The sequence below is a fragment of the Cetorhinus maximus genome, unplaced genomic scaffold (genome assembly GCF_964194155.1).
Source record: "Cetorhinus maximus unplaced genomic scaffold, sCetMax3.hap1.1 HAP1_SCAFFOLD_330, whole genome shotgun sequence".
Classification (NCBI taxonomy): Eukaryota; Metazoa; Chordata; class Chondrichthyes; order Lamniformes; family Cetorhinidae; genus Cetorhinus; species Cetorhinus maximus.
Genome location: NW_027596279.1, coordinates 128776 through 145460, shown reverse-complemented (window position 1 = coordinate 145460; position 16685 = coordinate 128776). Strand labels below are relative to the sequence as shown.

The 16685-nt window shown below is 44.7% G+C and overlaps 1 long non-coding RNA gene and 1 pseudogene across 2 annotated transcripts; one reads left to right on the top strand and one right to left on the bottom strand.

The window, feature by feature from the left end:
• Nucleotides 1-15123, bottom strand: part of LOC144673307 (uncharacterized) — a 173580-nt pseudogene extending 158457 nt beyond the window's left edge.
• On the top strand, nt 2418-8937 carry LOC144673300 (uncharacterized). Of its 2 annotated transcripts, XR_013574283.1 has the most exons (3): nt 2418-2572; nt 5184-5235; nt 8016-8931. It is a non-coding gene; the product is annotated as an uncharacterized LOC144673300 (long non-coding RNA). The 2 variants fall into 2 exon arrangements; XR_013574284.1 differs by lacking the exon at nt 5184-5235 and having other exon boundaries at nt 8016-8937.
• Nucleotides 15124-16685: the final 1562 nt, after the last annotated feature.

Below are 16685 nucleotides of genomic sequence, written 5' to 3'. Positions count from 1 at the left end.
TGATCCTGGCAAAACCCAAATTGAGCACCAGTGACCTGATTATTGCTAAGCAAGTTCAACTTGATTGCACTGTTGATGACGCCTTTCATTACATTGTTGATGATCGAGAGTAGAATGATAGAGCAGTAATTGGTCCGATTGGGTTTATCATGCCTTGTGTACAGGACACACCCAGGCCATTTTCCACATTGCTGGGGACATGCGAGTGTTATGGCTGTACTGGAACAGCTTGGCTATGGGTGCAGCGAGTTCTGGAGTCCAGGTTTTCAGTACTAATGGGGATATTTGTAGAGCCTCCTCCTCTAGTGAGTTGTTAAATTGTCCACCGCCATTCACGACTGAGTGTGGCAGGACTGCAGAGCTTAGATCTGATCCATTGGTTGTGGAATCGCTTAGATCTGTCTGTCACATATCATTTACACTGTTTGGTCTGCAAGTAGTCCTATGTTGCAGCTTCACCAGGTTGGCATCTCATTTTTGTGTATGCCAGATGCTGCTCCGGGCATGCCCTCCTGCACTCTTAATTGAACCAGGGTTGATCCCCTGGCTTAATGGTACTGGTAGAGTTGGGGGGGTTTGCCAGGCCATAAGGTTACAGATTACAGTTGAGTGCAATTCTGCTGCTGCCGTTGGTCCACAGCGCCCCAAGGATGCCCAGCCTTGAGTTTCTAGATCTGTTCGAAACCTATGTTATTTAGCACGATGGTAATGCCGCACCATATGATGGAGGGCGTCCTCAATGTGAAGATGGGACTTCGTCTCCACAACGACTTCGTAGGAGGTGACTCCTACTGATGCTATCATGGAAAGGTGCGTCTGCAGCAGACGGAGTGATGAGGATGAGGTCAAGTATATATTTCCCTCTTGAAAAGTCTCTCACGACTTGTCACAGACCCAGTCTAGCAGCTATTTCTTTTAGGAATCGACCAGCTCGATCAGTAGTAGTGCTATTGATCTACTCCCTGTTATTGAGGAGGAATTAATCATGAGTTTAGTTTCATGTTGACCAAGCGGACGGAATGTTTTAGGTCGCTGACCTTTTTCATTGTGTCACCTGGAAAGTGTGTTTGGGGACCTGGAATGTGGGAAGGGAAGAGGTGAAGAGCGGGCCCTGCATCTGCTGTGTTTGTATGGAAATGATTCACAGCGATGTTCATAAGAAAACAAGAAATAGGAGTTGGGGTAGACCGTATGGCTCTTTGAGCCTGTTCCACCATTAAATGATCTTTCAGCTCAACTCCACTTTCCCGCCCCATTCCCATATCCATTGATTCCCTTAGTGTCCAAATATTCTAGTGCGATAATCTCTCAAATAGAGGATGATGAATAACAGTCATCTCGAGACCACAGTCCTCGCTCCCACTGCCATACCGATCCTTCCAACATACAGGAATTTGGGGCAATAGTGATGTTGATGCTCAGATTAGCCCTGTCTCCGTATGTTGAATTGGATCGAGAAGCACTGGGGAAGGTGCAAAACAGATTTACTGGAATGATGCCAGAATTGGAAAGTTATATCAATCAACAAAGATTCAACAGTTTGCAAAGATTTTGTTTGGAGAAAAGAGTGAGAGATGACCTGACCGAGAACTTTAGGATAGTGAAAGGGTTTGACAGGATGGACACGTGGAAGATGTTTCCACTAGTGAATGGATGGAAATAAATATAAGTTAGTCACTAATAAATCTAATGTGTAAATCATGATCAATTTTCATTCACGAGAGATAATGCAGAATGTGCCAGAAACACTCAGCACATCTAGGAGCATCTGCATTGAGAAGAATTACGTTTTCAGGACTGTTCACTGATGCTATATTCCTCACTGTACCGGTACTACCAGATCTGCTAAAAATTTCAGCATTTTCCATTTTAATTTCAGATTCACAGCACCCGCTATTTGATAACTGTAGATTTTTGAGAATGTGGAACTCATTATCCGATGGGTTTGAGATCCCCGTGTGAGCTGGAAACTTATGGGTAAAATCACACCGTGAAATGATCGTTCACCAGCTGAGTGGTTACATTCTTACTGATGACAGAATTTAAATGTTCTGTGTATGGAATGAAAAATCACTTGTTCACATGGCCTCCTGAGATTCCAGTGAGTTCACATTTAACGAGGGATTTGTTCTGCTGTTAATTACACCTGGCACAGAACTATGGCGGAAGACCAGTGCACTTTATTAAGTCAATTGATATCAAAAAACATTGTTATATCTTGGTCCTGTGGCTTCAATCGTCACTGGATCACAAATAATAATTTCCTATTCAGAAATAAGGACTTTCAATGGCAGGGGGGCTACCCAGCATTCAAAGGGGAGCAGAATGTGTCCTATCCTCACAACAGGAGCTCTCTGCACATGCGTATTACGGTGTATGCTGGGGCATGCGCATTGCGGTATGTTTCATGAGCATGCGCAGTACTGGACTGAAGCAGCTCAGAACGGGTGAGGGAATGACGAGTGGAGCAAACTAACAGAGTTAGTGGGTGTGTGAGGAGGAATGGAGCCAGCGGAGTGGGCAGGGAGGCTTCATAAAGACACAGTGCAGGCCGGAGCGCCCAAATAACAAGGTACGGGTTTTGTATTTGCAGAGAACGGACCGAAAAAGTCTGGATTTCTCCCTTCGCCAGGCCCGGGGTAACGGCCGCCATCTTTATAGGGGGCAATGTGCAGCAGGGCGCATGCGCAGTCATCCTGGTCCAAATAGCAGGAGGAGAGAATGTGTATTTCTATCTAGGACTGACAGGGATGGATTTTGGAAACTCCTTTTACAGGGGGCCAGAAGGGGAGGATTTACAGACTGGAATGTCAAGACCAACATCACATTTAGATATGATAGAGTCACTCGATTCATCAGGACCTGGATCATCCTTTTATAATGCTCTGTATATACCATTTCCCAAACATGTCACTGTCAGTCCAGGATAGAAATTCAGGACCTGGATATTATCGGCCTCTGAGTGCAATCATTGACTTTCAGGTCATTACCACTCACTATGTAAAATTTCTTCCTCACTCCTCCTACAGATCTTGCCCAAAATCTTTAATCTGTGTCCCATAATCATTTTACAATCAGTTAATTGGAACAGCTTTTCGTTAACTATCGTTATCATTAGGGACCAAGAGGGCAATCTATGGGTGGAGCCAGAGGACATTGCTAGAGTGTTGAACGAATACTTCACATCTGTTTTCACCCAGGAGAATGAGGATGAAGGTATGGAACTCAGGGAGAGAGACTGTGAGGTTCTTGAGCAAATTGATATAGGGAGTGACAAGGTATTGGAGGTGTTGGCAGGCTCAAAAGTAGACAAATCTCTAGGTCCGGATGATTTGTATCCCAGACTGCTGAGGGAGCCAAGGGAGGAGATCACAGAGGCTCTGACCCAAAATTTTAATTCCCCTCTGGGGGAGGTGCCAGAGGACTGGAGAACAGTTAATATGGTTCCGCTATTTAAGAAGGGTTGTAGAGATAAGCCAGGGAACTACAGTCCAGTGAGTCACACGTCAGTGGCAGGGAAAATATTGGAGAAAATTCTGGAGGAGAGAATCTATCTCCACTTGGAGAGGCAAGGTTTGATCAGGGAAAGTCAGCATAGCTTTGTCAGAGGGAGGTCATGCCTAACAAATTTGTTTGAATTTTTTGAGGAGGTGACCAGGTGTGTAGACGAGGATAGTGAGGTTGATGTAGTTTATATGGATTTCAAAAAAGCCTTTGACAAGGTCCCACATGGGAGACTTATAAAGAAGGCAAATGCACATGGGAGACAGGGTAATCTGCTAAGTTGGATTCAAAATTGGCTTAGTTGTAGGAGACAGAGGGTGATGACAGAAGGCTGCTTTAGTGGCTGGAAGCCAGTGGCGTACCACAGGGACGTGTGCTTGGTCCCCTATTATTCGTCATTTATATAAACGACATGTGGGGATTAAGATTAGTAAATTTGCGGATGACACAAAGATTGGCCGGGTGGTTAACTGAGGTAGAGTGTCTTGGGCTACAGGAAGATAAGTGGCAGATGGAATTTAACCCTGAAAAGTGTGAGGCAATACACTTTTTAAGGAGTAATTTGACAAGGAAGTATTCAATGAATGGCATGACAGCAAGAAGTTCTGAGGAACAAAGGGACCTTGGCGTATGTGTCCATAGATCTCTGAAGGCGGAGGGACATCTTAGTGGGGTGGTGAAAAAGGCATATGGGACACTTGCCTTCATCAATCGAGGCATAGAATAAAAAAGTTGGGAGGTCATGTTGGAGTTGTATAGAACCTTGGTGAGGCCACAGCTGGAGTACTGTGTGCATTTCTGGTCACCACATTGTAGGTAGGATGTGATTGCACTGGATGGTGTGCAGAGGAGATTCACCAGGATGTTGCCTGGGATGAAACATTTAAGTTATGAAGAGAGGTCAGATAGACTTGGGTTGTTTTCGTTGGAGCAGAGAAGACTGAGGGGCGACCTGATTGAGGTGTACAAGATTATGAGGGGCATCGACAGGTGGATAGGGAGCAGCCGTTCCCCTTAGTTGAAGGGTCAGTCACGAGGGGACACAAGTTCAAGGTGAGGGGCAGGAGGTTTGGGAGGATGTGAGGAAAAACTTTTTTACCCAGAGGGTTGTGACGGTCTGGAATGCATTGCCTGAGAGGGTGGTGGAGGCAGGCTGCCTCACATCCTCTTGAAAAGTACTTGGATGAGCACTTGACACGTCATAACATTCAAGGCTATGGGCCAAGTGCTGGTAAATGGGATTAGGTAGGTAGATCAGGTGTTTCTCACGTGTTGGTGCAGACTCGATGGGCCAAAGGGCCTCTTCTGCACTGTGTGATTCTGTGTGATCTACCTTATCTAAACCTATCATAATCTTGTACACCTTTATTAAATTCCCTCAATCTCCTTTGCTTGAAGTAGAACAAAACCTTCTAGCTCATATCCCACTTCCCTCGACCCATTCTGGTAAATCTCCTCTGTCCCCTCTCAAGGACCCTCACATCCTTCATAATGTGTGGTGATCACTGGTTTGCACAGACCCAGATGTTCTGTGTCTGTGTGTGTGACATCACACATCGACAATTACACTGTGACATCATCACACATCGACAATTACACGGTGACATCACCCCGCTCCCTGGGTATTTCCTCAACTGGGAGATTTTTCTCTGACTCCAGTGCTTCTGATATCTTTCCAGCTGCAGGCTCCAGCAGGAGAGTTTAAAGTTGAACCTTGAAATTGTTTCACAGGTGAGTATTTTTGACTATTCATCTACAATTTAAAGATTTTGGTTTTATGCTCTGTTGCCTATGCTCTGTTATCTATGCAAAGTTCCATGGCTCTGAGGTTGGTGTGAATGCCTTCTCAGTTACATTGTTAAGGTTTGTTAATGTCAATGAGATTGTTAAGGTAAACAGGTGATGGGTATTTGAACACAATGAAGTAGGGGATAGCTGGGACACTGGGTGTGGGTGAGCAGTGTTGACAGTGAGGCAAGTCAACAAACTATCTCAGCAAGAAAAGGCCCTGTGTCTTAGTTTTGACTTCACCAATTGGTGTGGATCCTGTTAACGGCTGGTGTGGCTTCTTTCCTGTGGATCTGAATCCCATGTATATTGTTATGAGTCTTAGCCAGACACAGATGCGATCGGGTGAGGGATCAATAGCATTTTGTTTAAAGTAGATGAAGGTTGAGATTTAAGACACCTACTTTTGGAATAAGGCCACAAGTTTCCATGGGTTTTGAACAACAATAAAACAAAATTTACCGTACAAGTTCAGAAAGATAAAACAATTTACAATATGTACCTGATACTCGAACATTCAAGGTAAGTATGAGGTACATGTGAATTAACAGATGAACTGTGATGAGACACACCACATTACAGAGTAAATGACAGATGCAACCAAAAGAGATTCCATGGATTTCACAACAATCACCCAGACATTAGTCCCACTGTGAGTCAACCAATCTCACTGAAACTTAGTCTTTCTCAAGAGGGTTTCCGATCTCCAGCTTCGAAGATCTCACCTGGAATTCTCTCCAAAAGTCACTCCCACTCAGACGGCTTTAACAATGGCCCACCTCGCAGAGTTTCAGTCTCGCTTTCCAAGATTCCATCTCCCTGGATTCCCAAGTACAATCAAACACTAGCTTGCACTAGCTGAGATTTATGGCCATGCCAAGCAGAACACCATTGCTCCAAAGGGGTACCTTTGCTTCAACAGCCCTCTTTAGTTAAAGTCTGCTCCCTGCAGCCATTTCTCTAAATTTTTAACTCAGCTTAACTGGGACCTCTACCTGTTCCTGTGGCACCTATTGCCTGGCAACTCCCGGAAATAACTGCCTCAAGAAGAGCTGTTCACTGACCCGAGAACTGATCTCGTGACCTATCAAAATACTCCCAGAGGATCCCACCCTTGTTACTAGACAGGAACCAATGTAACAAGCATTGGAACATCCTGTACCTTAAATGTTATAATCTCCACAGGTTGCTAATTTAGCTCCCAGGGACCCAGGATGAATTGAATTTATAACACAATCCATTGCTCTCTTTCAGCTCTGTCCGCTGCTATTGTCCAATTCCTCTGCCTCTAATACTGGGTGTATTTTAGGTACGTTTAGTATTTAATTGTTACTTTTGCTGACTGTGTCTCAATGAGGTTACCTCCGCTGCCCATCCCCTGACCATGTGCTGCTGTCTTCCCAGCTTTATCTTCCCACAGTACCTTTCGTAGTCAGGAATTGTTTTTCCTGCGCAATAGTCCATTTCTCTTCCACCTCTGAGCTTATGTTGACCATCAAATTCTGCAACATTTTTAGTCCTTTTAATTCGTTCTGCACACCCTGAAATGTTTACTGTTTTCCTCTCCACAGATAGGAACATATTTTGCCAAAACCCAGTTGCCTGTGGGGAAGATGATGTTTGACCTTCTTGAACCGCTGCTGAGACTGGGGCGGAGTCGAGTGATGTTACTGAGGTAGAAATAGGCGGTCTTGGTGATGAAGAACAAAAACAGAATTACCTGGAAAAACTCAGCAGGTCTGGCAGCATCGGCGGAGAAGTAAAGAGTTGACGTTCGAGTCCTCACGACCCTTCAACAGAACTGGCTCTGTTGAAGGGTCGTGAGGACTCAAAACGTCAACTCTTTTCTTCTCCGCCAATGCTGCCAGACCTGCTGAATTTTTCCAGGTAATTCTGTTTTTGTTTTGGATTTCCAGCATCTGCAGTAGTTTTTTGTTTTTATGGTCTTGGTGATGATGTGGATATGTGGTTGGAAGCTCATCTTGGGGTGAAATATTTCACCATGGTTGTGAACAGTATGGTTCAGCCTCAGACAGTTGCCAGGGAGTGAGATGGAGTCGGTGATCAGGGAGTGGAGTTTGCAGTGGGGACTGAAGACAATGGCTTCAGTCTTCTCAATATTTAAATGGAGGAAATTTTTGTACATCCAGTACCGGGTGTCAGACAAGTCAGGAGAGTGTGTGACTTGGAGGGGAACTTCGAGGTGATGATGTTCACACACACCTGCTACCCTGGTCCTTCTGGGTGGTGTATGTTGAGAGTTTGGGAGGTTCTGTCCAAGTTCTGGTTGAGTTGTAGAAATATAAATCCCCTCTGCTTCACCAATTCCAAAGAAGTGTAATACAATCTCGAAACTTTAACTCTGTTTCTCTCTCCACAGATGCTGCAAGATCTGCAGAGATTTTCCAGCACTTTGTTTTTATCCCTCTCCTTCACCCCCTGCCTTTCTCTCTCTCTCTCATTTCGCTCTCACCCACTCCCACCTTTCTCTCTCTCTCTATCCTCCAATCGAGGCCAGAGTCTTGTGTGGGCCCAGACCGGGTGGCAGGTTCCCTTCCCTGAAGGACATTAGTGAATCAGTTGGGTTTTTATGACAATCCTGCAGTTTTCATGGTCACTTTTTCCTTGTGCCGGCCCCACAAATTCCCAGATTCATTCAGCTCAATTGTGTTTTTGTGGGTTCTCTCTCACTCCCTTTTTTCTGTTTTAAATCAATTTCACAGGGTATTAGAAGGGGAGGATTTGCAGTCGGGAAACTGAAACTAAGCATCACATCAGGATCTGACAGAATTTCCCAGTCTGTCGTAAGCTGAAGGTCATCGGATTTCGAACATGGAAGGAAAAAGCACCGTTCACACTGGGGAGAAGGTGTGGAAATGTGGGGATTGTAGGAAGGAATTTAACTACCCATCTCAGCTGGAAACTCATCAGCGCACTCACACTGGAGAGAGACCATTCACCTGTGCCATGTGTGGGAAGGGATTCACTCATGCATCCAGCCTGCAAACACACCAGCGAGATCACACAGGGGAGAGACCATTCACCTGCTCCCAGTGTGGGCAGAGATTCGGAAGAAATTCACTCAAGCATCCAACCTGCTGATGCACCAGCGAGTTCACACTGGGGAGAGACCATTCATCTGCTCTGAGTGTGGGAAGGGATTCACAACCTCATCCCACCTGCTGAGACACCAGCGAGTTCATGAGTCATGACAGTGTTTGGATTTTGCTGTTAATCACATCCAGGGCTGAACCAGGTTCATTGAGATCTGGTTCTGCTGATGGTTATAAACTCCAGATAAAATTCAAATAAAACAGCTTTGTGTTAAACACAAAGTGCTGAGTCTATTAATCCAGCGCTTCCCAAACCTTTCCCAGTGAGACCCCATTTTAATGTCTCAGACTTGGTGTGACCCTAGAGTGAAAATCTGGGGATTACAGGAGATGTTGAGCGGGAAAGAGGCTTCAGGCAAAGTTTGGACAATTGTTATTCTGCAGAAAGTACTTCAAGCAGCTAAATGTTTGCAATTGCTCAACGAAAAATTAGCATATTGTAAAGTCTACATTGTAAATTGGACTCATGTATAATTAACTCAATAATTCTCTTAACTCTATAATTCTTCACTAAGTAAAATCTTGAAATTCCAATTCTGCGTGTGCAGGATATTTCATATAAATGACTTTCAATTACACACAGATACAGCTTTTATCATAATCACTACAATAGGGTTTTAGTTATATACAACAGAAGCTATTAGCGTGATATACAGTCAGAAAGGTGCTTTCTCCTCTACAAATATTTAATGGCTCATAAAACTTTTAGTAATCCTAAAAATATACTTTTCAAAACGGTGAATGGACATCCCTCAAATTCAGACTGATCCTCCTTTCGTCTGCTGAAATGACAGAAGAGGTAGAAAGCTTTTTTGCATCTATCTTAATCCCCAGGATATGTGTTTGTCTTAGTTTGGTAATGACGAATGAATTGGGGGAGTTGATGAATAGAAAACAAACACCTACCTTTTCACGGGCGTTTTATGCAGCAATCAAGCCTCAGATAGCAGCCATTAGAGCTGGTCCACCAATAGGGAAAGGTGAGGATTTAAGGGGCCCTCGTAGCTGTCAGGGGACAGTCCAAGCTCCCTGGCAGCCATGGATTCCTCAGAGCTCGCGAGCCCAAAATCTCACCACTGGGGATCACGAGCCACAATTTGGGAAGCCCTGTTTTAATATCTTGAAGACAAGTTAGTTTATTTTGAAATGCTCCCCTTTCCCCTGTCACCTCCATCCTCACCTCCAAGAACAAGTGTGAGGAGCTCATGGAGCTTCTTTGTCCCTAAGATTGAGACAATCCGATCAGCTGCCTCTGCTGCTTCCCTCCCTTCCACTAGCCCACCGGGACAAACTGTCTCCAAAGTTCCCCTTGTTCAAGCCTGAAGTCACATCTTTCTTTAGTTTCTCTCCCATCTCCCCACATGGCCTCTCAGTGCTCATCTTGTCCATGAGACCCACCTCCTGCTATCGACCCTATTCCCAATAAACTGCTGATCTCCCAACTTCCCCATGTTTACTGATATTGTTAACAGTTCTCTCTCTTCAGCTATTGCCCCCCTCTCCTTCTAATCATCATTCCCTTCCTCAATAAACAAATCCTTGACCCCACCATCGTTGAAAACGACTACACCATTTCCAACCTCTCTTTCCTTTCCAAAGTCCTTGAAAATGTTGTCACTTCTCAAATCCATGCCCATCTTTCCCAGAGCTCTCTGTTTGAATCCCTCCAATCAGGGTTCTGCCCTGCCACTGTACTGAAACAGCTCTGATCAAAGCACCAATGACATCCTATGGGACTGTGACAAAGGTAAACTATCCCTTCTTGTCCTTCTTGATGTGTCTGCAGCCTTTGACAAGGTTGACCACACCATTCTGCTCCAACACCTCTCCACTGTCGTCCAGCTGGTTGAGGCTGCTCTCTCCTGGTTCCATTCTTCTCTATCTAATCATAGCCAGAGAATCACTTGTAATGACTTCCCTTCCCACTCCCACAGTTACCTCTGGTGCCCCAAAGGATCCAGCCTTGGCCTCCTCTTATTTCTCATCAACATTCTCCCCACAATGACATCATCTGAAAACACAGTGTCAGTTATCACATGTACACTGACAGTGCCCAGCTCTACCTCACCACCACCTCTTTCCACTTTTGTTAAATTATCAGACTGTTTGTCTAATATCCAGTGGTGGATGTGCAAAAATGTCCTCCAATTGAATATTGGGAAGACTGAAACCATTGTTTTCATTCCCGAGCTACCAACTCCATTTCTCTCCCTGGCAACTGTCTGAATGTAAACCAGACTTTTTGCACACGTGATGTCAGGTTTGACCCCGAGATGTGATTCAGACTCGGGTGTGTGTGTCCCGGTGATTTTCCAGTCACACTGATGATTTTTTTTCCCCACAGACAGAACAGACAAACATTTCTCCTTCCATAATCAGAGGCTGATCATGTATGAATTCAGTGATTCTATAAGATCTTGAGATTTTTGCTTTGAGTTTTTCATTTGAAAATCCTTTCCCTCTAATACCCTGTAAACAGAGTTGACAAAAGCCATTGCTGTCAGTACAGGATAGAAATTCAGAACAGACAATTCTAGTTCCAAGGGACATTCTTTCTCCTTTCATTCCCCCAAATCTATAAATCCCTGTCCCACACACTCCTCCCCCTCTCTGCTCATTGTTAAAGATTCAGTGCCTGGTCTCCTACTAATTCTTTTCTCCTCTCCGGATTCCCCCTCTTCCTGTCCTTAAAGTGGTGGCTCAGGCTGTGGGTCAATCCCACTCCTTCACTCTAATTCTACCAAATAATTCAGCTCACAACAGATGTTCTTTAATGGCTTTGTGGTAATTTTGAATGTTTGGAAAGAATCTCCTTTTCCCAACTGTGACACAAGCTGTGCCTGAATTACATTAAATAGACTCATTCACTCAGTAAGTGATCAGATCTCACTGAACTATGTCACAAGATGTGTCTATCTGAGTTACATTGATACAGACTCACTCATTCAGTGAGTGATCAGATCTCACTGAACTGTGACACAAGCTGTGTCTATCTGAGTTACATTGATACAGACTCACTCACTCAGTGAGTGATCAGATCTCACTGAACTATGACACAAGCTGTGTCTATCTGAGTTACATTGAAACAGACTCACTCACTCAGTAAGTGATCAGATCTCACTGAAGTATGACACAAGCTGTGTCTATCTGAGTTACACTGATACAGACTCACTCACTCAGTAAGTGATCAGATCGTACTGAACTATGACACAAGCTGTGTCTATCCGAGTTATATTTATACAGGCTCATTTACTCAGTAAGTGAACAGATCTCACTGAACTACAAAAACAACTACAATAACTTAAATTTATATCGCGATTCTAACATAATAAATTGTCCCAAGGAGTTTCATAGGGGCATAAGGATATATTAAGTCAGATAACCAAAAGCTTGTTTAAAGAGGTAGTTTATAAGGAGTGTCTGTAAGGAGGGAAGTGAATGAGAAAGGTGGAGAGGTTTAGGGAGGAAATTCCACAGCTTAGGGTCCAGGCAGCTGAAGGCCCGGCCACCAATGGTGGAGTGATTAAAATCGGGGATGAAGGACATCCGGTAATGGTGCTCCATGTATGTGGGCCCCATAGCCCAGGCTCAAGGCCCAAATCTGAACTTTGGCTCATAGTTTGACCATCCCGGGTTTCAGAGAAAAACACAGCAGGTCAAACATAATTGGAAAGTGAGAAATGAATGGTCACTGTTTCAGGTGGGACTCTTTCAGATTGAACACTTCCCACCACCAGCACCAACCCCCGTCCCCCATCCCCCTCCCTGTGAACTGAACAATCCTTCAGCCACTCATCCACCCATTGCACATCCACCCAATGGCTCCCAGCCTGGATTGACATTCAGCATGAACCCAGTGAGAGGGTGAGCTGGCCCACGGGATGTCAGAATGGACAAGAGCTGGAAGTGCTTCCAATCAATGCATTTTATGTTTCATTGTTATAAACAGGAAACTTAATATTTTGTTAAACCCCCATGTGCACACCCTTGGTGAATTACAATTTCTCACCCAGTCCTTTCCTCTGGCTTCAACAAGGTGCATCCTGTGTGGGTTCAGCAGAGGTAGAGACAGGCTGCTCGGGAGATGGGGGCAGAGTGTCGGGAGATGGGGCAGAGTGTCGGGAGATGGGGGCAGAGTGTCGGGAGATGGGGGCAGAGTGTCGGGAGACAGGGGCAGAGTGTCGGGAGATGGGGCAGAGTGTCGGGAGATGGGAAATATACTGTACATATTTCTCATCTTCACAGTTCACAACACTATTCCTGATGTTCATGAGCTGCCTCACTTTCCTTCCCATTAGTTCCATTTGCTGATCTATCAGTAATGGACTTGCTGCCATCTCGAACAAAACTGTTTTCACCACTAAGGCTCCGCTGGTATTGAATAGTCTTCATGACATCATCGCACTGGGACTGGATGACATCATCGCACTGGGACTGGATGACATCATTGCACTGGGACTGGATGACATCATAAGTGTCCATTGTTTCTTAATGACCCACATCAATAACAAGAGGAAATATTAATAAACCTGAGCACATTATCTAGGCTGACACTCCAGGGTGACACTGAGGGACTGCTGCACTGTCAGAGACAGCATCCTTCACATGGAACTTGTGGAGGCTCTGGTCACAATCTTCCAACCCTCCTTATATAGTAGTGATTTCAAAGGACTGACAGATTGTAAATGTTACACCTCTGTTCAAAAACATAGCAATACCAGGACAATCAGCTTCACATTAGTGGTGGGGAAAGGCTGGAGCCAATAATCCAGGAGAAAATTAATTGGCAATTGGAAAAGTATGGATTTTTATTTCCAGCATTTTCTGTTTTTGATAGCGATGCCTTCCCTGAATTGCAAGGTGAACAGAGGATCTCTGGGAGGAACAGGGAGCTGGGACCTGTCCGTGAGAGTAAGCAAAGGTATGAGAACTGAAAGAATCTCGAGTAAGAAAGGGGAAAAGATCCAAAAATGAGGCAGTTAGTAACAGGACACCAGTCAGTCTCCTCTTATCCTGGAGAAATCAAGGACTTAACATACTGCGTGTTTGAAACAACGCTGATTTATTTAACATCAAGATATTAAACTCCAGCCCAGTTATAGGGATTATTAACATCAGTAGAAATAAACCCCAACTGAACATGGATGATATTAACAGTGACAGTAAAAGCAGAATTGAGCACATTAAGGGGAACAGAGGGTAAAAAGAAATTATTTCTGCTGGTTAGGCAGTCTAGGAATAGGTGGTATAGTTTAAAAGTTAGAACCAGACTCTGAGTGTAATTACATAGGATACATGACACAGAAACTGGCCATTCGGCCCAGCCAGTCCATGCTGGTGTTTATGTTCCACAAGAACCTCCTCCCATTTATCCTGACCTAAATCGACCATCTTAACCATCTATTCCCTTCTCCCTCTTGTGCTTGTCCAGCTTCCCCTTAAATGATATTAGATGCGATTCCACCATTGGACAACACTTACTAAACAATCCTGAATCAAAAGTTCAGAATCTTGTTGTAAACTAATTTGTGATGAGTTCCTGAATTATGGGGAAAGATCAGAGACAGCGGTTCTTAAAGGGACACTGCAGCCCCGAGAACACAATCATATATAGATCCAGAATATTAAACTCCAACTCAGTAACAGGGATTATTAACATCAGCAGAAACAAACCCCAACTGCTTGGATGTGATTAACAGCAGCAATAACAGTAGAATCCAACCCCTGCAGTCACTTGTGAACTCGCTGGTGTCTATGCAACTGTGGTGACTGAATGAATCCCTTCCCACAGTCAGAGCAGGGGAATGGTCTCTCCCCAGTGTGAACTCGCTGGTGTGTCACCAGGTGAGCCAACTGAGTGAATCCCTTCCCACATTTGGAGTAGATGAATGGTCTTTCTCCAGTGTGAACCCGCTGGTGTACAATGAGGTTGGATGAAGACCTGAATCTCTTTCCACAGGAAGTACAGCTGAACGGCCTCTCCTCTGTGTGAATTCGCTGGTGGTTTAGCAGGTCAGAGGACCCAGTGAATCCTTTCCCACACTCGGAGCAGGTGAACGGCCTCTCTCGTGTGAACTCGCTGGTGTCTCAGTAGATCAACTGCTCGAGTGAATCCCTTCCCACAATTGGAGCCGATGAATGGCCTCTCCTCAGTGTAAAGTCGCTGGTGTACATTGAGGTTGAATGAAGACCTGAATCTCTTTCCACAGGAAGTACAACTGAACGGTCTCTCCTCAGTGTGAACTCGCTGGTGTGTCAGTAGGTGAGATGACTGAATGAATCCCTTCCCACATTTGGAGCAGATGAATGGCCTCTCTCCAGTGTGAAGTCGCTGGTGTACAATGAGGTTTGATGAAGACCTCAAACCCTTCCCACAGTCAGAGCAGGTAAATGATCTCTCCCCAGTGTGAACTCGCAGGTGTGTCAGTAGTTGGGATAAGTGAGTGAATCCCTTACCATATTTAGGGCAGGTGAACGGCCTCTCCCCAGTGTTACTGCGCTGATGCTTTTCCAGCTGGGATGGGTAATCGAATCCTTTCTCACACTCCTTACATTTCCACAGTTTCTCCATGGTGTGGGTATCCATGTGTCTCTCCAGGTTGGATGATCAGTTGAAGCCTCGTCCACACAGAGAACACGTGTACAGTTTCTCCCCGCTGTGAATGGTGAAATGTTATTTCAGGCTGTGTAACTGGTTAAAGCTCTTTCCACAGTCAGTTCACTGGAACACTCTCACTCTGGTGTGTGTGTGTGTCTCGGTGCTTTCCAGTCACACTGATGTTTGAAATATTTTGCCACAGACAGAACAGACAAAAATTTCTCTTTGCACATTCAAAGGCCGATGATATTCAGGTCCTGATGAATCGAGTGACTCTGTCAGATCTTGATGTGATGTTTGGTTTGAGTTTCCCGTCTGCAAATCCTCCCCTTTAATTCTCTGTGAAAGGAGTTTACAAAAGTCATCACTGTCAGTACAGGATAAAAATTCAGAACAGACAATTCTAGTTCCTGTGGAACATTTTTTCCTCTCTTGTGCCCCGAAATCTACAAATCCCCGTCCCACACACTCTCCCTCCTCCCTGTGCTGAAATCCAAATACAGCTTTGGACAGTTTTTTTTGTATCTTTTTTTAACAAATTTGTACAACTGGAGATAATAATATGTCTGATCATTCACTTCAGTCAGTACTCGTGACAAAACATTAATCTGAAACCCCCTGACAGACCATACAGAATAGCAGACATTAACCTTGTGTCCAAAACTTACTGTGTGGAGATTTAATGAGTGATCGTGAAGGTGGTTTCTCCAAACCTCCCAGGGTTTCCTTCCTTCCTTCTCTCCCTCTCTAACTAAGTTAAACCTGGGATCAGTCTCGTGGTCCATTCTGGTTCCTGCTTCTCTTCCTGATGACTAATTAACTCCAGTTAAACACTGAGAAGACTGAAGACACTGTTTTCAGTCCCTGCTCCAATCTCCATTTCCCAGATATCAACTCCATCGTTCTCCCTGGGAACAGTCTGAGATTAAACCAGTCTCTTCGTAAACTCGGTGTTACATTTGATCTTGGGATAAGCTCCTGACCTCAAACCTTTGCCATCACTAAGATCGCCTGGTTTACACTTGAATTAAAAGCATGAAACAAAAACAGAAAATGCTGGAAAACTTTAGCAGTTCCAACAGCGTCTCTGGAGCGACAAACAGAGTTTTGCTTTTTTGAAAAACTATTTTGCAGTATTTTGCTTTTATCTTATTTAATTCACTGCCACTGCTCTTCCAGGAATACCTTGAAGAAGTACTGCTCTGCAGTATTTTGCTTTTATCTTATTAATTAAAAATATGTCCCTGCTCATGTGACAGAGTGACATGAGGGGAAATGTTTCAGAACCTGTATAAAATCTTCATGTATATATTTTTTCAAATCATTCCATCTCCCTGAGACACCTCTCTGCCTCAGGGAGATTATGTAGCTCACTCTCGCATGCATGCACAAAGGTCACACTCGCCCAGCTTGCACTCCTCCCCCCGCCCGCACAGGCAGCGCTGAACACTGCTGCTCACGTTTCACGCAGCGCAGGCCTTAATTGGCCCCCAGCATGAAATTGCCTTCCGGGCCTGATTGCAGGCAGTGGTCAGCTTCCCGACTGCCCCACTCGCCCCCACCGAGCCCGCACGCCAAGGGCAAAATTCTGCCCATGGAACTTCTTTGTCACTAAGATTGAGACAAATTGATCAGCTGCCTCTGCTGCTTCCCTCCCTTCCACTCGCCCACCGGGACAAACT